This window comes from Zootoca vivipara, chromosome 8 (genome assembly GCF_963506605.1).
Source record: "Zootoca vivipara chromosome 8, rZooViv1.1, whole genome shotgun sequence".
Classification (NCBI taxonomy): domain Eukaryota; kingdom Metazoa; phylum Chordata; class Lepidosauria; order Squamata; family Lacertidae; genus Zootoca; species Zootoca vivipara.
In genome coordinates, this window is record NC_083283.1 from 87,240,137 (window position 1) to 87,262,771 (window position 22,635).

The 22,635-nt window shown below is 47.6% G+C and overlaps 1 protein-coding gene across 3 annotated transcripts in view; it reads left to right on the top strand.

Annotated features, from left to right (window-relative positions):
- Positions 1-1,989: 1,989 nt before the first annotated feature.
- The window catches only part of SEMA5A (semaphorin 5A), a 127,873-nt gene continuing 107,227 nt past the window's right edge, over positions 1,990-22,635 (top strand). For 2 of the 3 annotated variants that reach the window (XM_035101278.2, XM_035101279.2), the window contains exon 1: positions 1,990-2,339. The gene's annotated coding sequence lies outside the window, so the exon portion shown is untranslated. The other variant, XM_060278165.1, reaches the window with a different exon arrangement.

Genomic DNA, 22,635 nt, shown 5'->3' on the forward strand with positions numbered 1-22,635 from the left:
CTGGGAAACAGATACTTTATCTAACAAGTGAACAAAAAGCTGAATAACTGGGTGAAAGAAGACGGGAGATTTCACTAGATTCCCAATTTCCATTATCTCTTCTCTAACACTAATGCGGGGTCAAAAGGGCATTTACCTTTATGCATGTCATTCACATTATATTTACCTGTGCAAGCAGACAAAAAAGTCAGTTTATGCCAGTTTATGCTCCTTCCTTTGACGCTAAATTGGTGCCCTGGCTCCATCTCAGGGGCCTGGGCAAGAGGGGATGTGAGGGTGGGAGAGAGGAGGTATGACTGCACCCTCTCCTGAGCCCCTGATCCTGAGATGCTGGGCTGGAGTCTGGGAGCTAAAGGGGGGCACCTGGCAGGGCTGGAGTGGGGCAAGACGTAAGAGTTTCCACCACCATACGTAGAATCATAGGGCTGGAAGCGACCACAAGGATTTTCCAGTCCAACCCCTTTCAATGCAGGAGTAGCTCACCCAACGTGGGGCTCGAACTCACATCCCCCAGATTAAGAGTTTCATGCTCTACCATCTCTCCACCTACCACATAAGACAAGGGGAAAACAGGACTGCTTCCCAGGGACGTCAGCTGGATTTCCTGGGCTGCCTGCATTCCCACATCCCACAATCTACTGAGTGATGAGACCTGCTGCTTATACATATATTAACTTAATCCAGCCTACCTCACAGGGCTGTTGCAAATATTAGAGTGGGGAGTGGGGGGAAACACAAGCAAGCTTGAGCTCCTGGGTGGAAAAACAAGAATATACAGCAAGCCTGTGCAGTTTCCAAACTCTCAGCAAAACACGTATACACACGCAAAACATTTTGTCCACCTCAAAAAAACAAAACAAAACCCCCTTGTGTTAAAGTACAGGCTTTAGGAATGTTAACTTGTAAGGTATTTCATTATTTTATTGGTGCATTTGCCAATTCATTTTGCATTATTCTTACCCACCCTCCTAAGTACACACATCTCTCTCTGTATATAAATAAATAAATAAATAAATAACACCCCATTGATGACAAGCAGTCCAGTAGTGGTTGTGGGCAGGACATAGAATCATAGAATTGTAGAGGTAGAAGGGACCTTGAGGGTCATCTAGCCCAACCCCCTGCAATGCTGGAATCTCAACTAAAGCATCCACCACAGAAAGCCAATCTGTTATGGAAAATCAGAGGCAATGCCAGTAAGAAGGAAACCTCGTTTATTTCCAGGGGGTTACTTTGGAAAAGTAAAACGTATCGAAACCAGTCAACTGTGCTTCATTCTGTAAAGAAAGCAGCACACTTGGGAGGAAGGCGCTTTAACAAACATGCCCCCCCAATCCATCCATCCAGCTTCTCCTGGTGCTCTGGAAGGGACTCCAGGTAGGAATGTCAGGCCAGCATCCCATCCTCCGATTGCCTAGCAACCGCGATCAAGTGTCCTTAGCAACGGTGCCCTCTGGCCAGCGCCAAAGCCCTGATGTCTGATTGACTTTCTTTTTAAATGTCTGATTGACTTTCTTTTTAAATGACAGCTAAGTATCTGAATCTGGATGTGTTGGTGGTCTTCTCTCCCCCCCCGCCTCCTTCTCTGGGGAGAAGGCTACCCCTCCCCGCGAAAGTTTCCTTCACGCCCTGAAACGGGGCAACCCTACTCCGCAACCCGCAGCACGTTTGAAGCCCGCGGGCGCGCTGGCTGCACGTGTGCGAGATGAGATGCCCGGTCTTCCGCCCTCGTCGGTTCTCCCGGGGAAGAAGGCAGCCGGCCCGCGACGGGCACAAAAGGCAGACGTCACTCGCTCCTAGCCGGAGGGAGGGAGGGAGGTCTCTAACTACCTCGGAGGCGGAGGCGGAGCAGGAGGGCGGGCCAGGCCGCCCCTGTGGGCGGCTTCCCTGCGCGGTGGGCGAGCCCAGAGGGAGGGGCGAGAAAGGAGTCCGCCGGCTCCAGTTTCACCCTCGGGGGCGGAGGAGGAGCGACAACCGCAGCAGCAGCAGCAACAACTGGCCGCTCGCACATGCAGCAGCCTCGCTGCCGCCTCCCGCCGGGACCTGCTGCGGGCGACCCTGGCCCTGCGCTGCCGCTCGCGCCCCGCTGATCCAGCTCCGGACAGCATCGGACGACGCCTTGCGCCGCTCGCGCCGTCGAAGGAGCAGCCGCCTCTACCCTTCCACCCCCGGAGCCTCGCGAGGATCCCCGCCGGGCGCTTTATGAGCGGGGAGGTCCGGCAAGTGCCGCCGTTGCTACTGTCGGGGCTGCCCCCGGGGCTCTCCGCAGCTGCCGTCGGATCTGCCCTTCGTCGACGACCACGCGGCGCGGGCCCCGCTATGGTGCTGCTTCCCCTGGGGTGAGTAACAAGTTAGTACCCCTGTCTCAATACATAATTGGGATTAGAGAATGGTAGAGTGGGAAGGTGCCCCGGAGGGTCATCTAGTCCAACCCCCTGCAATGCAGACAATTTCCCGGGGGCCTGGGGAGGGCGGCTGCTCGTGGGTATTCTTCGCGGGAAGTGGCGTCGGATCATTTCAGTTACCTTCTTTGATTACTCGCAAGGCAAGCCCGGTAGATTTCCGCGGGGTTTACTCGTGAGTAGCCCTTCCGAGGATCGCTCGGTCGTGCGAGTGTTCACGCTCGAAGAAGCCCCACGGAGTTCGCTAGGGTTGCAAGCTTGGATTTCGTTGCCAGGTAAACGAGCGCGCTGGGCGGGGCGGGGGGCTCTCGTTTTGAAAGGAAACTTGGCGTTCCCAGTGCAAACCTGCTCTCGACGGGGCGGAGGAAGGAGGTGCGGGCCGGGAAGGTGCGGGTCTGTGAACGAAAAGCCGTCGGGAGCGTTGCGCGAGGAGCGGTCTCTGGCCGCGGATGTTGCGTGGTGAAGCGGGTAACGCTGTGCGCCCTCCCGTCCTTGGTTTGTGTGGCGGGTTCCTCTTTGTGACTGAGGGAACATATCGGAGCAGAGCAGAGCTCTTCGGGATGGGGAGGAGAAAGGAGAGGTCGCAAGACGCCGTGTTTCGTGCCCTGCACTCCGCTGAGGCTTTTTAGCTTTACCATTTGCTGCCCATTCTGGACTCTTGCTTTGGGAGTCTGTGCCCTGACCGGCAGGGGGCGCCACAAGGTTGGCTCCAGAAAAGGTTATTTGGGCACCTTGTGGGGGGGGGGGGGAACACACGCCAAAAAACCAGATTGATTTGAGAGGGAAGGTGGTGGAGTCAAAAGCAAAAGGGTTTGCGCAGATGTTCTCCATTAAGCAGAACCGTCCTTGATGTTATCTGGCACTTCTGATCTTTGAGAAAAGGAGAAGGGAGATTTTGGCTGGCTAAATTGCCTTTGAAGAATCAAGTTAAATTTCTGACTTGGCTTCTATGATGCTGTGCTCATTAAGCAAAAGGCTAGAAACCTTGCATTTAGCAACCAGCCAGGAATTCCTTGCAGGCAACCGATGGATCCACTTGGGAGAAGGCAAATTTATTTTCTTTTTACTACCCTACTGAGAGCCTACTAGCCTATGTTTCTATGCTGACCACAGGGGATGAGGTTTCTTTTCTCTGGAAGTTTTTATTTTTCAGCCTACCGTAGTAACTTTTGTGAACTCGCCTACAAGACAGCTTAAAAGAAGTTAGTAAGCTTAGACCCTTTGGGGCTTATTCCTCGTGTTTCAGTCTAAGACAACCAGCACCTAATATCCTGTCCTATTTACTTCAGTCTGACAGAGCAAAGTGCCTTAGACCAAGTCACATCTAGCGGAGTAATGTCTACACAGGCTGGCAGCAGCTGCCCATAGTTTCAGACAGGAAGCCTTTTCCAGCCTGGAATCCACTACCTGTCTGGGAGTTTGAACCTGGCGGCATTGACATGCAAAGCAGACGCACTGAGCTCTGGCCCTTCCTGCGTCCAGAGGAATCAGAGGGCATATGTTGTTATTATAACGGTTCCATAAAATTCAAAGCCCTTTCCATTTGCAGGTTGACTTGGGCCCATTTTATAGTCCTTTCTTTTAAACAGAGGACCTCCAGGTAAGCCAATTCTCAGGGGTGGTAGGCGCTGTAATCTGGAGTGCAATAATAATAATAATAATAATAATAATAAATTTATTATTTATACCCCACCCATCTGGCTGGGTTTCCCCAGCCACTCTGGGTGGCTCCCAACCAAATATTAAAAACACAATAGGCTAGTCACACCTGATTTTGCCACACCTGTGTTTGCTTCCTATTAACTCAAATGATCCATTGGGGAACATGCATCAAACATTAAATAAGAAGACATTAGTGTTTATGGAAAAAAAAACTATCACAGTAGCATGAAATTAATAACTCTAAAAAGAAGAATCATTTTATCAAGAGTCCATTTATCCTTAAAGGCTTTATAAAGCAGAATACTTTTGATCAGTCAACAGGAAAAGACTCAGGCAGGCCTTGGTTGCATTATTTTGGTCTTGGATGCAGTGTTAGAAACCAAGATATAGGAGCTAGGCAATAAATGGCTCCTGAAACCAAGGTTGCAGTCTCCAAAATGGAATGTCTAGTTGCCCTTTTGGGGCATGATGGCTCTGAAGTCTTATTTTTCAAATGGTGGACTGACTGTGATTGATTCTCAGTTAAACATCTGGCTAGTTCAGAGGACAACCTTGAGCCAGGCTAAGAGCCTTGAGAACTTAAAGAAGAGAGGTCACTTGATCCAGGGACAGTCCAGATAGATACTGGCCTATTCTGACCACTTTTTCTTAATGTTGATACAGACCATTCATAATGTAGAAATATTCTTCACAACCGTGAGCAGGGCAGTGGGGTGGGGTAAGTGAAGACAAGTGACGACGATTAACTATAACATCGTTCAGGCTGCACAGAAGAAGCATTTTGTTTCCTGAAATCCATTCTGATTGTGCAGATAAAATAGAACTTGGTGAATAGGATGTGGTATTAGTGTGTGAAAACTATCCAGATCCAAGGATCCCCAGGCCTGCACCTCCAGATGTCAGGTGCCTTCCTGGTGCCCAGGCATCTTCACTTGGTTGCAAGTGGCCAATAGCCAGGTGCAAAATGCGCCCAGCAGCTGGCTAATTTCAAACACTGCTTGGGTAGACTATTTGGGATTTGGGTGCTGGCATTTTAAAAGCCATGCTTCATTGTTTACATGTATTGAGATGTTTAATAGTGAATTATTGCTTGCATATTATATACAGTGGAGTTTCAAGCCCATGCATCTTGTGTCACCAAGCACAAGTGTGAGCGCATGCATGCACGCACGCACGTAGATCCCAGTGGCTGGATTTACACTTGATTCCTGTGTTCTCACTTGGTGGGTTCAGGTGTTGAATGATGAAGATGCCCATACAGCAGATATGAACTATGTGTGGCTGTGACAAACAACTGCTTGTGAACTCTTGTCATGGAGTTGTGTCTCCATGCAGGACCTTGTTTGAATAAATACTTACTACCAGCACACAATTTTGTTTCTGTGAAATGTAGGAAATAACTCTTATTATACACCATCTGAAGCCAGAATACCAGTTGGGTTCTGCTTGCTCATAAAATAGGTACTGTATCTCCTTGTGTAAGAGGCCCCAGAGACCGTTTTGATTTATTAGCTTTTAAATCTTCAGAGAATAACCTGACATATTGTGCAAATGGTCCTTATTGTGCCGAGTACTGAACTGATAAATGAGTATCAGTTTTTTGCCAAGTGTAAATGCTAAATTTAAACAGAAAAGAATCCTTATGGCATTTTAATTGACAGAAAATGTGCTGGTTCGCGTATATCAGAAAACAAATTGATTGGTAGGTAGATTTAGAAGTTTATATCTAGCCAATATCCTAACGTTTTCTAGAAGCAAATAATTGAACCTTTAAGAAACAAGTGGCTGTGGGTTTTTAAGGGGTGTTTATAAGGATCACATATTTCAGAAGCGTTCAGATTTAAATGGCATTCTATTAAAGCAAACATGCTTGGGGCACAATGATTTTTATTTTTTGAAATGTCAAGCTGTATAATTCAAACAGCCCATTAGTAAGTTCCATGAAACATGAGGCGCACACATTTGGAGATGGTGCTTGAGTTTTTGGATAGGTGGTAATTTAAATTTTATAATTTCCCCCCTTCTGGGCATATATTCTTGCAGTTTTTTGAATTACCGGTAACTGATGAGAAAACCACTGTATAATGTGTGCTCCTTCTTTCTCTGAAGCAGCTCAGAAATGCAAAGTACTGGTACAAACTTTGTGCATGTTTAACAGGATCTCTTCAAAGATTACAAATGAGACACATTTGTTTTGCAAATAAACAATGTCAGTCTGTTATTTGAGCAGAGTGGAGATTTTTTTAAAATGCTGAATTTTCTGTAGGTCATATTCAACTATGTTTTATTCAGAGCAGACCCACTGAAAGGAACATGACTCAGTTGGGGCCATTAATTTCAATAGGTCTACTCTGAGTAAGACATAGTTGACTGCCACCCATGGATTGGTCTGATCTCTCTGCTATAATAATAATAATAATTAATTTATTATTTATACCCCACCCATCTGGCTGGGTTCCCCCAGCCACTCTGGGCGGCTTCCAACAAAATATTAAAATACAGAAATCCATCAGACATTAAAAGCTTCCCTGAACAGGGCTGCCTTTAGATGCCTTTTAAAGGTTTGGTAATTGTTATTCTCTTTGACCTCTGGTGGGAAGGCATTCCACAGGGTGGGTGCCACTACCGAGAAGGCCCTCTGCCTGGTTCCCTGTAACTTGGCTTCTCGTAGCGAGGGAACCGCCAGAAGGCCCTCAACGCTGGACCTCAGTGTCTGGGCAGAACAATGGGGGAGGAGATGCTCCTTCAGGTATACTGGACCGAGGCCGTTTAGGGCTTTAAAGGTCAGCACCAACACTTTGAATTGTGCTCGGAAACATACTGGCAACCAGTATACTGGAAACATACTGGCAACCGGTCTTTCAGGACCGGTGTTATGTGGTCTCGGCAGCCGCTCCCAGTCACCAGTCAATCTGCCACATTCTGGGTTAGTTGTAGTTTCCGGGTCACCTTCAAAGGTAGCCCCACATAAAGCGCATTGCAGTAGTCCAAGCGGGAGATAACTAGAGCATGCACCACTCTGGCAAGACAGTCTGTGGGCAGGTAGGGTCTCAGCCTGCGTACCAGATGGATCTGATAAACAGTTGTCCTGGACACAGAATTGACCTGTGCCTCCATGGACAGCTGTGAGTCCAAAATGACACCCAGGCTGCGCACCTGGTCCTTCAGGGGCACAGTTACCCCATTCAGAACCAGGGAGTCCTCCACACCTGCCCGCCTCCTGTCCCCCAACAAACAGTACTTCTGTCTTGTCAGGATTCAATCTCAATCTGTTAGCCGCCATCCATCCTCCAACCGCCTCCAGGCACTCACACAGGACCTTCACCGCCTTTACTGGTTCTGATTTGAAAGAGAGGTAGAGCTGGGTATCATCCGCATACTGATGAACACCCAGCCCAAACCCCCTGATGATCTCTTCCAGCGGCTGCATGTAGATGTTAAAAAGCATGGGGGAGAGGACGGAACCCTGAGGCAACCCACAAGTGAGAGCCCAGGGGTCTGAGCACTCATCCCCCCAGCGCCGTCTTAAGCGCCCCCGGTGCCGTGGTGTGCCGGATCCCTCCGGCGCCCTCCCACCCCGTTTCCCAGCGCGGTGGGCGGGTGGGCGCAGCGTGGGTGCAATAGGCGCTGCTGCGCGGCAGGCGGGCGGGCAGGCGCAGCTGCGCGGCGGACCAGTCGGCCAGCGGGTGGGCGCAGCTCGTGGCGCCCTCCTGGCGGGCCGGCGCCGTGGTGCCCTGCGCCACCCAGCCTGCACGTAGGGCTGGCCCTGCATCCCCACCACCAATTTCTGAACATGGCCCAGGAGGAAGGAGCGGAAGAAGAAGAAGAAGAGTTTGGATTTGATATCCCACTTTATCACTACCCGAAGGAGTCTCAAAGTGGCTAACAATCTCCTTTCCCTTTCTCCCCCACAACAAACACTCTGTGAGGTGAGTGGGGCTGAGAGACTTCAGAGAAGTGTGACTAGCCCACGTTCACCCAGCAGCTGCATGTGGAGGAGCGGAGACGCGAACCCGGTTCCCCAGATTAGGAGTCTACTGCTCTTAACCACTACACCACACTGGCTCTCAAGAAGAGAGGTCACTTGATCCAGGGACAGTCCAGATAGATATTGGCCTATTCTGACCACTTTTTCATAACGTTGATACAGACCATTCATAATGTAGAAATATTCTTCACAACTGTGAGCAGGGCAGTGGGGTGGGGTAAGTGAAGACAAGTGACAACCCCTCCCAAGCCCTCTAGACGGTCCAGAAGGATGTTATGGTTGATGGTGTCAAAAGCCGCTGAGAGATCCAGCAGAACTAGGAAACAGCTCTCACCTTTGTCCCTAGCCCGCCGGAGATCATCGACCAGTGCGACCAAGGCGGTTTCAGTCCCATGAATCAAGCCTGAATCCCGATTGGAAGGGATCCAAATGGTCCGCTTCTTCCAGGCGTGCCTGGAGTTGTTCTGCAACCACTCCCTCAATCACCTTGCCCAAGAATGGAAGATTTGAGACTGGGCGATAGTTGGCCATACTGGCAGCATCTAAAGATGGTTTTTTAAGAAGCGGTTTAATAACCGCCTCTTTCAACAGGTCTAGGAAGGCTCCCTCACAGAGAGAAGCATTCACCACCCCTCGAAGCCCATCGCCCAGCCCTTCCCGGCTAGCTTTTATAAGCCAGGATGGGCAAGGGTCAAGGAGACAGGTGGTTGGTTTCACTCGTCCAAGCAGCCTGTCCACATCCTTGGAGGTAACAGATTGCTACTTCTGTTTTATATTCCTTTTGTATAACTACTTGTGGGAGCTGCAACAAACTGTTGTGGTGTGAAGCATTCTATTTTAGGATTTCAGGAAGAAAGTAACTCTTTCCTTCAGGGCACTGCATTATATTTTCCATCTCTTCCAGTTTTCATTCTTATTTCCCCAACAGATGCTCACTATTTCATGGTCACTGAGTGTACTCAAGTCTCAATAGGCTATTTGGGATGGGTGGTTTGTTTCCTTTTGTTTTTTAGAATCATAGGATTGTATAATTGGAAGGGCCCCTGAGGATCATCTAGTCCAACCCCTTGCAATGCAGGAATATGCAGCTGCCCCTTACTGGGATTGAACCTGAAACCTTGACATTATCAACACCATGTTCTAAGCAATTGAGCTCTTGAGCAAGCTCTTTGCCCCCTTAGATTTTCCCTCCTAATTTTTTTTTAATCTTCTGCAGACATTGGAGTTACTCTGAACATGCTTCCTCTTGTTGCTCAGTACTGGTCACCACAAAACTGCAGGCACTCTGCACTCAAGTTTGCTTTTGGAAGGAGCTGTTGTTATTTTAAATGTGCAATTATGTTAACCGCTATGGGAGGCTTTTACTCAAACAGTGGGACATAAATGTTTCAAGTAAGCAAATAAATAACCAACAAGCAAGCAACAGTTTGTTTTCGCATGGGCTTGGTCAGACATATAATTTCTGAGTAAGGCTAAGGGCCAGATCACACATGCACTGATGTATCTTAATGACCGCAGCATCGAGTGATGACTTACTGTCCTTTCCCTGATCTGGATGCTGTGCTTTTGTTGATGTGTGTAAGACTGCATTAGCTGTTCAAACACTTGCATGCCGCTACCCGGGTCCAAAGACTCATTCCCTGGCTGGATAAACTTTCATGGCCTGTGGGCCAGGTTATTATCTCCCTGCCTTGGCAGGCCAAATTCGACAGGTGGGCGGGCTCAGCTGCCATGCACTGGTTGGAGGAAGAGGAATGGTGGGAGGTGCCTGCTGGGGAGCCCCCAGAGGAAGAAGGCTCAAAGCAAAGGGCTTTCAGACAGCTCGCCCCTCCCGAGCCTCTAAACCAGGCATGTCAAACCTGCGGCCCTCCAGATGTTTTGGACTACAATTCCCATCTTCCCCAACCACTGGTCCTGCTAGCTAGGGATCATGGGAGTTGTAGGCCAAAACATCTGGAGGGCCGCAGGTTGGACATGCCTGCTCTAAACCCTGCTAGCCTACTGATGAGATGAGATCAAAACATTTGATGACCACGAATTGGCTGAGCAAGCCTGTTCCATCATGGAAAAAGGTGTGTGCAGCCAAGGCAGGATTTAACCCTGTGCTGCTGGCCATCTGCTGACGGCACCAGTGAATTGGACCTGCGCTCTGAAGGTCCCTCCCTCCCACTGCAGGCAACCATGGCAGAGTCAGGCATCCCGTATGAGAAGCTCAAGGCTTCCCGTGGAAATGGGTGCCCAGAGGCGAAGCCAAGCACTGGCAGAGGTAGAAGAGTTTGGTCTGAACTGAGTGGGATGAAGGGAGGTTGTAGGGATGGGCAATGGACCAAGCAGGCTGGAGGCAGTGCAATGAGACAGTGAGCCAGATGGGCAAGGGACAAAGGTAGCCTGTGTCTCAGGCCAGAAAGCCATTTCCACAAGCTTTTATCCACAAACCAACTTAGGGAGAGCTTTTTGTGAATGAAGTCTGGAGTATAGCCTTATTTGCCCTCCGTCTTTCATTCGGTCTCGACCACCAAGCAGTGCCTCTTCCGTCACAGAGGACAACCCCCATTCTGGAACTGGCAGACCTCAGGATTTTCCAGGACCAACTCAACAGGCAGCATCAGCCAATAGACCAGGAGGCTCCTGATTCGAGTCCTGGCAGGTCTTGACAAAGTCTAACAGTTGAGCTGAGTGTCTGATCAACATTATGAGTGCTTGTTGTATTGTCACATGAGCTAGGCATAAACATATTTTAATTGCTAAAGAAGAGTCATGATTCTTCTTATCTTCCCACACTCTCAAATGCGTCAGTATATGTATTTGTATTTATTTAATATGGCATTGGGCAAGATAAAGTGACAAACTAATTTAACAAATAATGATAATAAAATAAAAATACGCTAGAGAGAATCAATTGGCCTTTTCTCTTCCATGCTGCCCTCCTTCACATTCGCTTGTGAAATCGGCTATAAAACACAAGGCACATGGGTTTTGTCTTTTCCAATTTGTCTCTGCAAAGTATTGCTGACTTGAAAGAATGAGTGTTTTATCAGGCGTGCCAAAACATATTTCAAACTGACCTCTCTGTGACATACAGTTTTTGCCAGCTGTTCATGGTAGACTAGTTTTAAACATCTAGCCTGGAGCGTTGCAGGATTGACCAGCCAAGAACAGGTGGCAGTCTGCTCTTCTGAATCCCTCCAAAAATCTGAAGAATCTTGGAGCCCAAACAGGCCTTTGCAGGTAAAATTAGGTACTGAAGAGACAGCCTTTTGCCAAGTTCCCCGCCCTGCCTGATAAGCTCATTCTCTTGTGCCCCTCAGCAAACAGCCCTATACTGTACAGCTTTTGGAAGCTGCCCCAAGGAATCCTTGACTGCAGGAGCTGCTGATACACTTCCTGGGCAGATGGGCTTTTGCTATTCTTGAAAAGCAAGTGGGGAAGGAAGGAAGGAAGGAAGGAAGGAAGGAAGGAAGGAAGGAAGGAAGGCCCAAATGCTCCAGGGAAACAGGAAAAAAAGACACGCATTCGTTTAAACATCTCAATTGCCACTGAAAATTAGTTCTTTGTAAAAATTGGAGTGTGAAGCTATGCAAGCAGATGGGGATTTCTGTACATTTAGGTCTCTCTTTAGTCAAAAGTTTTGTGTCTCTTTTGTAGGAAATGTATACTTAATGTTAATTGCATCTGCAGTGGAAGACAGGAGTGCCTGGCATGCTCTGGTCCATGGGGTCACGAAGAGTCGGACATGACTAAATGACTAAACAACAACAATAAAATTGCATCTTGATTATTGTGCCTTTATAGTTTTTATTATTTATTTAAAGCTTTCTCACATTCACAGATCAAAAAAAAAAAATCAAGAGTGTTCCTGGTTTGCAATCTAAAATACATAGCACAAAAGGAAATGGGAATGGTGGTGAAGAAATAAAAAAACAAACTTGGCCGCCAACTCTTAAAGTTACAGTTCTTATAATGACTAGCTAGGATGGGATAGTTCAGGAAGCTGCTGATAGCTGACAGAGCAAAAGGCAGCTAGTCTCATGTTGTTGTTTTTCAAATGTAATATAATTGTTTTATAATTACAGCTGGGGGAAAACCCCCACCTTTTAAAAAGCAAAGGCAGACAAAAGGTCCTGGTAGCTTGAGGGAAGGGTGAATAAAATGTGGGGAAAGGAAAATAGTTATGGATATGAGAAGAAAACTGGAGGGTAGCAGTCGGATCAGGTGGCTGCCATGGAGTGAGGGAGGCGATGGAGGAGTTTTGGTTCAGATGTGGCCCTTGAAGTTTGCTTGTAGGTGGTTGCTATGTCCCTTTATGCTCTTAGACTACCGTAAGACCAGGCTCTTGATATGGGGAGGGGCTGGTGCTTCTCAGCTGTGAACTCTTTGTTTGCTTCAGCTGCTTTCAAACTGCTCTGGTAAATGCCAGGGCTCTTTGGAGACTGATCCACGGTGACCCCATCAGAGCAGGTCTTTGGGGCAGGGGAGGGTCCTGGCAGAACAAACCAGAGAGTTTTCAAAACACAGCGGGGGGGGGGGCTGACCACATTTTGAAGTAATGTTCCCCCCGCCATGAGACCATTAGTTCCAGAGGCTAAAATTACCTGACTGTGCCATTGCTCATCCACAAGATTGTGGATTGGAAGATCAGTAACAGCAGACAAATTTCCCAGAAGAAATGGTTTGCTCCCTAGTTTTCCTTCTCCAGGCTTTAGCTGCAGTCCAGAGAAGTGATAGGTTTGCTTGCGGTTGGGGCATTCTCCTTTCACACAGGGGGTTGGTTCTGTGAACTTCTTTCAGGTGGCGCACAGCGTGTCTGGGGATTTGTAGTTGAAGACGGGATGGCACACCCATTGCATTCAATATTCATATTGATCTGAATTGTATTTTTATTGCTGCTTTTATTTCATGAATTGCGTTGCATTGATTGTAAAGCAATAAAATACAGTAGATAACAGAGAAGCAATAAAAATGCAATTAAAAATCATACAGCATCTAGCACAACACATTAGATTTGCTGTAACAGGCAGAAAAATAATGAAGTGCCCCCAAGACAATCAGCAATTTTCAGAGGGGTCCATGAGGGGAAAAAGCTTGGGTGTATCCCTGGATGTATCCGAAGCCTCTGCAGCCACAATAGAGTTTCCTTAGCAGACAAGCTGGCAAGAAACATGTTATCCTGTAGTACATTTGCTCTCTGTTGGCCTTTCCTCAACCTGGTGCCCTCCAGCTTGGGCTGATGGGAGTTGTAGTTCAAAACATCTGGAGGGGCAGCAGGGTGAGGAAGGCTGATCTAGGCTGCCTCAAGCAGGCAAGCGGAAGGGGAGGGCAAATCTTGTTTGGACACCATTTTTTTGTGGGCAGAGATGAGTATGGATTTCTTCCTGGGGTTTCATTGATCCCAGCCGCTGCATATAATATTTGATGGAACTTTAGCGACACAATTGAAATGGGAATGATAACGCTTGTGGTTGAAATGTGACAAACGTGCGCACCATTCTTTTTTCTTTTTCTTTTTACTGTGGAATTTATCAGTATGTTTCTTTTTTTTAATGTGCTATACCCCCTTTTATATATGTTGCAAAATTTGTTGTTGTTGTTGTTTAGTCGTGTCCACTCTTCATGACCCCATGGACCAGAGCACGCCAGGCACTCCTGTCTTCCACTGCCTCCCGCAGTTTGGTCAAACTCATGTTTGTAGCTTCGAGAACACTGTCCAACCATCTTGTCCTCTGTCGTCCCCTTCTCCTTGTGCCCTCAATCTTTCCCAACATCAGGGTCTTTTCCAAGGATTCTTCTCTTCTCATGAGGTGGCCAAAGTATTGGAGCCTCAGCTTCACGATCTGTCCTTCCAGGGAGCACTCAGGGCTGATTTCCTTAAGAATGGATAGGTTTGATCTTCTTGCAGTCCATGGGACTCTCAAGAGTCTCCTCCAGCACCATAATTCAAAAGCATCAATTCTTTGGCGATCAGCCTTCTTTATGGTCCAGCTCTCACTTCCATACATCACTCCTGGGAAAACCATAGCTTTCAAAGTTACAGAGGCCCAATTTGGCTCAGCAAGAAACCAGGCATTTATCACCATTGAGCCCATGCTGTGGAACACTCTTCCAGCATAGAAATGGCAGGCGCTCCCACTTTAGACTTTCAGGTGTCTCTGGAAGACTTTTTTTAGGCCAACAGGCCCTTTGTAGCTGTTGATCAGCCTGCCACTTGAATTATTATTTTCTACTGTTTTTATTGACGCTTTATGTTTAACTGTAAACTGTAAAAATGTATTGATGTTGTACAGTGTCCTGTTCTAGGGGGACAGGGGGCGGGCTGGTATGGAGGACTCTCTGGTCCTAAATGGGGTAATTGTGCCTCTGAAGGACCAGGTGTGCAGCCTGGGAGTCATTCTGGACTCACAGCTGTCCATGGAGGTGCAGGTTAATTCTGTGTGCAGGGCAGCTGTATCAGCTCCATCTGGTACGCAGGCTGAGACCCTACCTGCCCACAGACTGTAACTAGACTGGTGACTTGGGAGTGGCCACTGAGACCATATAACACCGGTCCTGAAAGACCGTCATTGGCTCCCAGTACGTTTCTGAGCACAGTTCAAAGTGTTGGTGCTGACCTTTAAAGCCCTAAACCAGGCATAGGCAACCTTGGCTCTCCAGATGTTTTGGAACTACAACTCCCATGATCCCTGACCACTGGCCCTGTTAGCTAGGGATCATGGGAGTTGTAGTTCCCAAACATCTGGAGAGCCAAGGTTGCCTATGCCTGCCCTAAACGACCTCGGTCCATCTCCACCCCCATCATCCAACCCAGACACGGAGGTCCAGTGCCGAGGGCCTTCTGGCAATTCCCTCACTGTGATAAGTGAGGTTACAGGGAACCAGGTAGAGGGCCTTCTCGGTAGTGGCACCTGTCCTGTGGAAAGACCACCCAGCAGATGTCAAGGCAATAAGCAACTATTTTACTTTTAAAAGACAACTGAAGGCGGCTGTGGTTAGGGAAGTTTTGATGCTGTATTGTTTTTAATATTCTGTTGGAAGCCACCCAGAGTGGCTGAGGAAACCCAGACAGATGGGTGGGGTATAAATAATAAATTATTATATTATAATTATAATTATTATAATGCAGCCAGTGTTCGAAATTAGCCAGGCGCCAGGAGCACTAGGCACCTGACTATTGGGCACTTGTGACCAAGCGAAGATGCCTGGGCGCCAAGATGGCACTTGATATCTCCACCATCTGGGGATCATCGGATCTGGACTGTTTTCACACACTAATACCACATCCTGTAGAATTCTATCAGTTATATTTTATAATAGGGGAAAGTGCATACACAAATGTATATATTAGTTTTCATGCAAACTTTTTTTAAAAAATGGCAAATTGATGTGGAAATGTGACAAATAGAATTTGAGATTGGAAAAGTGATAATCTGAGGGAAACCCAAATGTGTAGATTTGTCCAACTATTAGCTTGTTTGGGCAGGCGGGGTGGGAGCCACGCAGACTTGGGAGGTGACTCATTCATCCCAAGGGACACCAGGGCATAGATCAGGAGGCTCCCAGTTCAAATCCTGGCTAATCCTAAAATGCTTCAAAACTGCTGCACCTATTTATTGGCAAGAGATTACACCTGCTTTTGGAATTATTTGGGCAGCCTCTGAAAGGAGGTCTGCCACAGTTCTGTTGTCCCTGGGGGGTCTGCCAAAAGGTGAACTTGCCAATAATAGCATATTTCAGAATGAGAGGGCTGGATCCAGAACCAGGTTTCTGAAATGTCACATAAATGTGCCAATATTCGTCCCCCTAGTTGCTCCAGAAGAATAGTTAAAATTTAAGCAGACAGGAAATCAAGATAAGACCTATCCAGTACTGTGATAACATCAACAGCTGTTATAGTTATTGGGTTATTTTGTATTTAAGAATAGACCCTGTCTGATGTTAGGCAAGCCAGTGCAGAAGATATCACTCTATATACAGAAACATTCTTTGTGAAAGGACACAATAGAACAGAAGTATTCATTTTAATTGCAACAATTACAGTGCTATCTGCTGTAAACACTGTTATTGGCTTATCAGTTTCCACAGGATTTTAAAGTCCTAATACAGTATTAACTGTGTAGGACTCAGCGTCTTTGTTTGCAAATGCATTCATGGGCTGGAGTTGTTCTGTTGAAAACTGGGGGCATATAAAGACATACACAGGGACAGCAGTAAGGTAGCTGTGGAGCTGCACTCAGTTTTGCTTTGGCCAAGCCCACAATGATTCTTGCAGAACTTGGCTTAGGGGAAAAACAATGCAGCTAATTTCCAACAGAAGGTAGCTTGGCTCAGCAAAGATTGGATTGCCTTTGTGACATCCCAACACTACCTTAATGTATAATAAGATAAACTTGCAAGAAGTATATATAAAAAGTTTGACACACAGTGTTAGAAACACAAATATATAAGCAAGGGGACGGATGGTTCCTGAAACCAAGGTTACAGTTGGCAAAGCAGAATGTCTAGTTGCCATTTTGGGGCAAGATGGCTCTAAAGTCTTATTTTTCAAATGATGAACTGATTCTGATTGACAACCTTGAGCTAGGTTAAAAACTTAAAGAAGAAAAGTGACTTTCCAGGGACAATTCTGGATGGCTTTGTTTGATTACATTTATGTTTTGCTTGAACGCAGGTGCCGCTGTGGGTTAAACCACAGAGCCTAGGGCTTGCTGATCAGAAGGTCGGCAGTTCAAATCCTCGCTACGGGGTGAGCTCCTGTTGCTCGGTCCCAGCTCCTGCCAACCTTGCAGTTCGAAAGCACGTCAAAGTGCAAGTAGATAAATAGGTACTGCTCCAGTGGGAAGGTAAACGGCGTTTCTGTGTGCTGCTCTGGTTAGCCAGAAGCGGCTTTGTCATGCTGGCCACATGACCTGGAAGCTGTACGCCGGCTCCCTCGGCCAATAATGCGAGATGAGCGTGCAACCTCAGAGTTGGTCACGACTGGACCTAATGGTCAGGGGTCCCTTTACCTTTACCTTTATGTTTTGCTTGCTTGGTTTTTCACTTCCATTTTGTTACATTTGTAAGCTGCCTTGATTGTCTTATGGTAGAAATGTAAGATACAAATTCCACAAACTAATGTGTCACTTCACAGCGGAGGATGGTCTCTGATTACACACAGTGCTATTTTTCTAGAAAAAGAGGTTTTGAAACTCACCACGAACATTTCCCTTGCTCTCTTCTAAAGACAATGGCGCCCACATGAGAAGTGCCAGAACTGAGTTCTGGTGAGTTCCAGCTGAAAAACATCCCTGGTTACGCGACTTTTCAGGGTAGCGTCTATTTCCACATAGTTAAGGTTTGCCCACAAGTGGGGCGGTTCAGCTTGTGTCCATGTAAGAGACTGGTTGGATTCTGAACATGCCTGGCCCAAATGGAAGAAAAATGAGAAGACAGATGTGAGCTCCTAAACTAGAAGTAGGTGTGCCTAGATTGCAGGCCCCTTTAGCTGCTGCAAATACAGCGAGCTTTGAGGGGGTTTTGTGACATTTCCCGTCAGCTTTAATATCTGTCAGTGTCACCTATGTAACAATGGCAGTAGTTAAAGGCGGTCTTAGTGTCTGGCTGCTCATGCCAAGATCTCTATCAGCATGGATCTGTCTATTGTGCACATGCAGAGAGAGCCGATAGTCCCCTTTCTTTTGGAGATGCTGACACTGACCGAATGTCCTGATCCAACATAAACCCACAGGGAAGATATTTAGCCTGCGGACGCCTTGTCTGCATTGAAGTCAATGGAAGCAGGAATGTTAAGCAGCTGTGTAATTTTCTTTGTATGATCGGAATCTGATTAGACAAGTCGGAGTGGGAGAAAAAAACAAAGTTGCATTGAGAAGGCTAATTTATGCAGCCGAGGCTCACGAGCACACCATCAAGAGTTATGATCTCCATGGAATAGTGCTGTTGTTGCGACTCGCTTCTGTGGCATTTTGGTGCCTGCGCTTTTGTCATTTCTAGACAAGCGTAATGTTAGAAACAGGACAAACAGGGGACCCGGGGGGAAGCGATCTCAATATTGCCTGCAGTGCAAGGAAAAGATATTTCAGGCTGTGAGTATGCTTTGATTCTGCAAGAGTGTGTGTGTGTGTGTGTGTGTGTGTGTGTGTGAGAGAGAGAGAGAGAGAGAGAGAGAGAGAGAGAGAGAGAGAGAGAGAGAGAGAGAGAGAGAACTAAATGGAATGCGAAATTGGAAGCAGACTTTTGTCCAAAGCCATCCTTGTGTCTGTGGAAGGCAACTTCCGCTCCCAGGAGGGCTGTTTTACATAGATTCATAGACTTGTGGAGTTGGAAGAGACCATGAGAGGTATCTAGCCCAATCCCCCGCAAAACAGGAATCTCAAAATGTTGTGCTACAATTGAGAAAAATTGACCTTGATCCAAAGAGTTACAAACCTCTGAAATGGTTAGGGATGGGGATCTACCTGAACCTACATCTCCCAGGTTTTCCGTTCCACTTCAGAGGATCTCCTCCTCCTCCTCCTCCTCCTCCTCCTCCTCCTCCTCCTCCTCCTCCTCCTCCTCCTCCTCCTCCTCCTCTTCAAATGAAAGTTAGAGCAACTTTGTTTGAAGCCAGAGCTTAAGGCACCAGATAGCTAAAAATACATAGCAGTGACTTTTGGAATTCTGAGATCCATGTCCAGCTCTTTCAGGGTGGGCTTCCACCACCACTCCTAGAGAGGGAGAAATTCTGTATGCCACCCCTGCCCCTGATTGGTAGATCCCAGCAATACAATGCAGTGGCACCAGGGCTGCGTGAACAGGGTGCTGCTACCAATTTCACACCTGCCACAGTTTTAAATACAGTTTTACATGTGCTTAAATCAGGTTTGTAAGTTAGAGTTTGACACATTTGGGGAAGTTATTTTCACATTTTAAACTCTTCTTCCTGTATAGAAATGCAGGAAGCATTTGGTCTAAAGGCCTCTTAACACAATCGCTGAGACGGCTAGAGTTAACCAGGGCTATTGACTGTTTGGCTCCAAAGCGCCCTCTCCAATTGCATGGAGCCCGGACAGCCCCCTGGTTCTCCATGGATCTGCGGGCAATGAAACAATCGCTGAGACGGCTAGAGCGCCGGTGGCAGATAACTCATTCTGAAGCTGACCGAACACGGGTTAGAGCTCAACGTCGAGCCTACCAAGTGGCAATGGCGACGGCGAAGAGGACCTTCTTCACCGTTTCCATCGCATCTGCAGAAAACAGCAGCAGGAGACTCTTTCAGGTGGTTCGCAATTTAGCGGAACCACCTGCTCCATCCAGGCCCAGTACGGGCCACATGATCTCCTGCAATGATTTTGCAAAGTTTTTTGCAGATAAAGTCGCTCAGATTCGGGAAGAGGTAGACTCCACTGGGAGCAGGGCCGGGGCGGGGGAGTGCTAGAGTCCTGTCTAGTCAAGTTGCGTGGGATCAATTTCAATCTGTTACCTCCGAGGATGTGGACAGGCTGCTTGGACGAGTGAAACCAACCACCTGTCTCCTTGATCCTTGCCCATCAGCAGCTGCTGCTTCAGCTCCTCCGAGGCGCCGCTCCCCCTGATGCCACCATGCCATACCTTCTGCTTCTTGCCCACCGTGCGCAGGACCGGCGGCGGCAACTCCGGACTCGCAGGCCACCGGAGGGGGCAGCCTGATGGGCGGGGACACTGCTAGCTGTGCTCTGCCTCTGCCTGCTCAGCCGAAGCGGCTGCGCGGCGCTGCTGTCCAGGGAGCCCTGGCTGCTGCACCAGCGGGAGGCTCACGGCTGGCTTCCCCGCATGGCCCCCACTGTCCGAGATAAGGTGGGCAAGGGCGGCTCCGCCGGCAGGGCTGGAGGGCGGCTCGTCCGGCAGGGAGGAGGCTCTGGGCACGGCGTGGCATGGCGAAGGCGCCCTCCATAACTTTGTGCTGTGGCGCCTTGCGCCAGTAGCCTCTATGGCTAAGATGCCCCTGAACCTTGGGGGTCCCATCCAACTCTACAGTTTTATGGTTCTATGGCGGAATTGCCTAGAGTTCTAGCCTCAGGCAGCTGAACTGCCAAGGAAGGCAGGGAGGCGAGGGAGTATCTTCACCTGCAGTGAGCAGCAGAGTTGTGGCGGTGATGTTTGAAGAAGGAAAAAACAACAGTAACTGAAGGGGAGAAAGATTCCAAAGTCCTCCCTAACTTGTTTGAAATTGCGTCTGCTCCTTTTGGTCTCTTGTCCCCTCTTGTCTTTAAATGGCTTCCTGAGTTGAGGTGTCTTTGGTCTCCCTCCCTCATTGCAGGGCTGCACTAGAGTCCTCAGGTGCTACATTATTCTGAATGCTATTGTGTTGCTTCAAGGGAAGAGATTTTCATCTCTTTAGGGTTTTGTGTAGCTTGATTGCAGTGCTGACGGTCACTGGTGGCCAGCTGAGAATGACAGGTTGGAGGCTCAAAGAAACAGTTAAAAAGTGTGAATGTAGCTAAGAGAGGGAATCTGTGATCTGAATCTGTGATCAGGGGAACCCAGTGCTGTTTTGCAGATTAAGAGGGTTGTTTGGAGATCCTGCCTGCTGAAGATACTGCTTTGCAGTGCAATCCTATGACTTCATTGGGGTTTACGTCCCGTGGAAGTGTGTCCAGAATTGCATTGTTAACTCAGTGTGACTGAGCATTGCCCAGTCTTGCACTGTGCCAGCCTGCTCACAGAGGGGTCCTCATGTGATGCTAAGCCGGAGGCCTTGACTCTGGTCACTTGCTGGGGGGGGGCGGTTTGTGGGAACTTGATGGGGCCAGATATGCTTTGCTGCAGCATAAGAGGCAATTGGAAAGTGTCTTTTATAGGCTTTCAATTTCTTCATTGACTATTTTTTTTATTGCAGATGTCTTTGTGAAGACACTGATTTTCCTTGTGTCAAAATATCATTAAGAACCTGATGTTTAAGGGAGCAATTAGCACATCTTTTTCATGGAAGAGAAAGTTAGAGATCCCTGTGGTGCTAAAGTACCTGTGTTTATACTGAATCCATTCCTTTCTTTAAAGCAGTGTTTCTCAACCAGTGTGCCTCCAGATGTTTTGGGACTACAACTCCCATCATCCCTAGCTAGCAAGACCAGTGGTCAGGAATGATGGGAGTTGTAGTCCCAAAACATCTGGAGGCACACTGGTTGAGAAACACTGCTTTAAAGAGCTTGTTGTGGTGTCAGGATTTAATTATGCTAGTGAATTCCTGAGAGCCATTAATAAGCAGTGTAAAGCTGTTTTCTTGGGAGGCAGCCCCTTCCATTTTATGACATTTACCTTTCTACACATATGATAAATAGGTCGCCCAGCACTGGCTTTTCTGCTGGCCCCACACTCGGAGGCCCAGGCAGGAGCTGCTTTCTGTATAGGCCTCCCTGCGGCTACTTTGGGTTGATTTCTGGTTTCATCATGGCCGTATTTAAGGACAGATGAGTCCTTTTATACGCAGGGGAAGATAATGGTCCATGCACCCTTTATCAAGTAAGTGCCCCCCTCCAATTATGCTTTATTAATTTCAGTACAAACTTGGCAACCAGTATAACTAGTTTTAAACCATTTATCATGCATACATGTTTTTAATTACCATTTAATTGATGCATCACAAGTGCTGCATTTATTAGTGCAGTCACTATTTTAATCAGACCCAAACATGGTGCTTTCCAGGTGTTTACATATTCTGCTACATTTGCTTACTGCACTCACACATTTCCATATATGGTGAAGGGGCATTTAGACCTACATTCCCCAACCTGGCACCTTCCAGATGTTTCGGACTACCACTTTTATTAGCTCCATTCAGCATCGCCTGTAGTTCAGAATGCGAGCTGCAGAGCAAAACATCCGGAGTGCCCCAGGATGGGGAACATTGATACAGTAATCACATCTTATAGACTTTCAGATAGCTGCGAAATGGCAGACGGACCGCGAGTTTGGCAGCTCTGTCAAACTCGGACTCTGCAGAGGATTGGGAGAAAAAGGTAAAGGTAAAGGGACCCCTGACCATTAGGTCCAGTCATGACCGACTCTGGGGTTGCGCGCTCATCTCGCATTATTGGCCGAGGGAGCCGGCGTATAGCTTCCAGGTCATGTGGCCAGCATGACAAAGCCGCTTCTGGCGAACCAGAGCAGCACACGGAAACATCATTTACCTTCCCGCTATTTACCTTACCTATCCCTATTTATCTACTTGCACTTTGCCGTGCTTTCAAATTGCTAGGTTGGCAGGAGCTGGGACCGAGCAACGGGAGCTCACCCCGTCGCGGGGATTTGAACTGTCGACCTTCTGATTGGCAAGCCCTAGGCTCTGTGGTTTAAACCACAGCGCCACCCAATTTAAATAATCCAGCAGTAAACAGGAGGCTAAAAAGGAAGTCTACTCCTGTCTGTGGGTATTTTATATCGCATGAGAACCTTTACAAGTGGAAAAAACTGTGGATTAATTTTTGGAGTTAAAGCCAGCTAAGAGACAAGGAATCTACATAGCTTTTAAAATACCGACCTGGATATTTTATGGATTTTTACAACTTTGAACTTGAATTAAATTTGACTTGAACTTGAGACTGTATTTAAACTTGACCTAGACTTGTGATT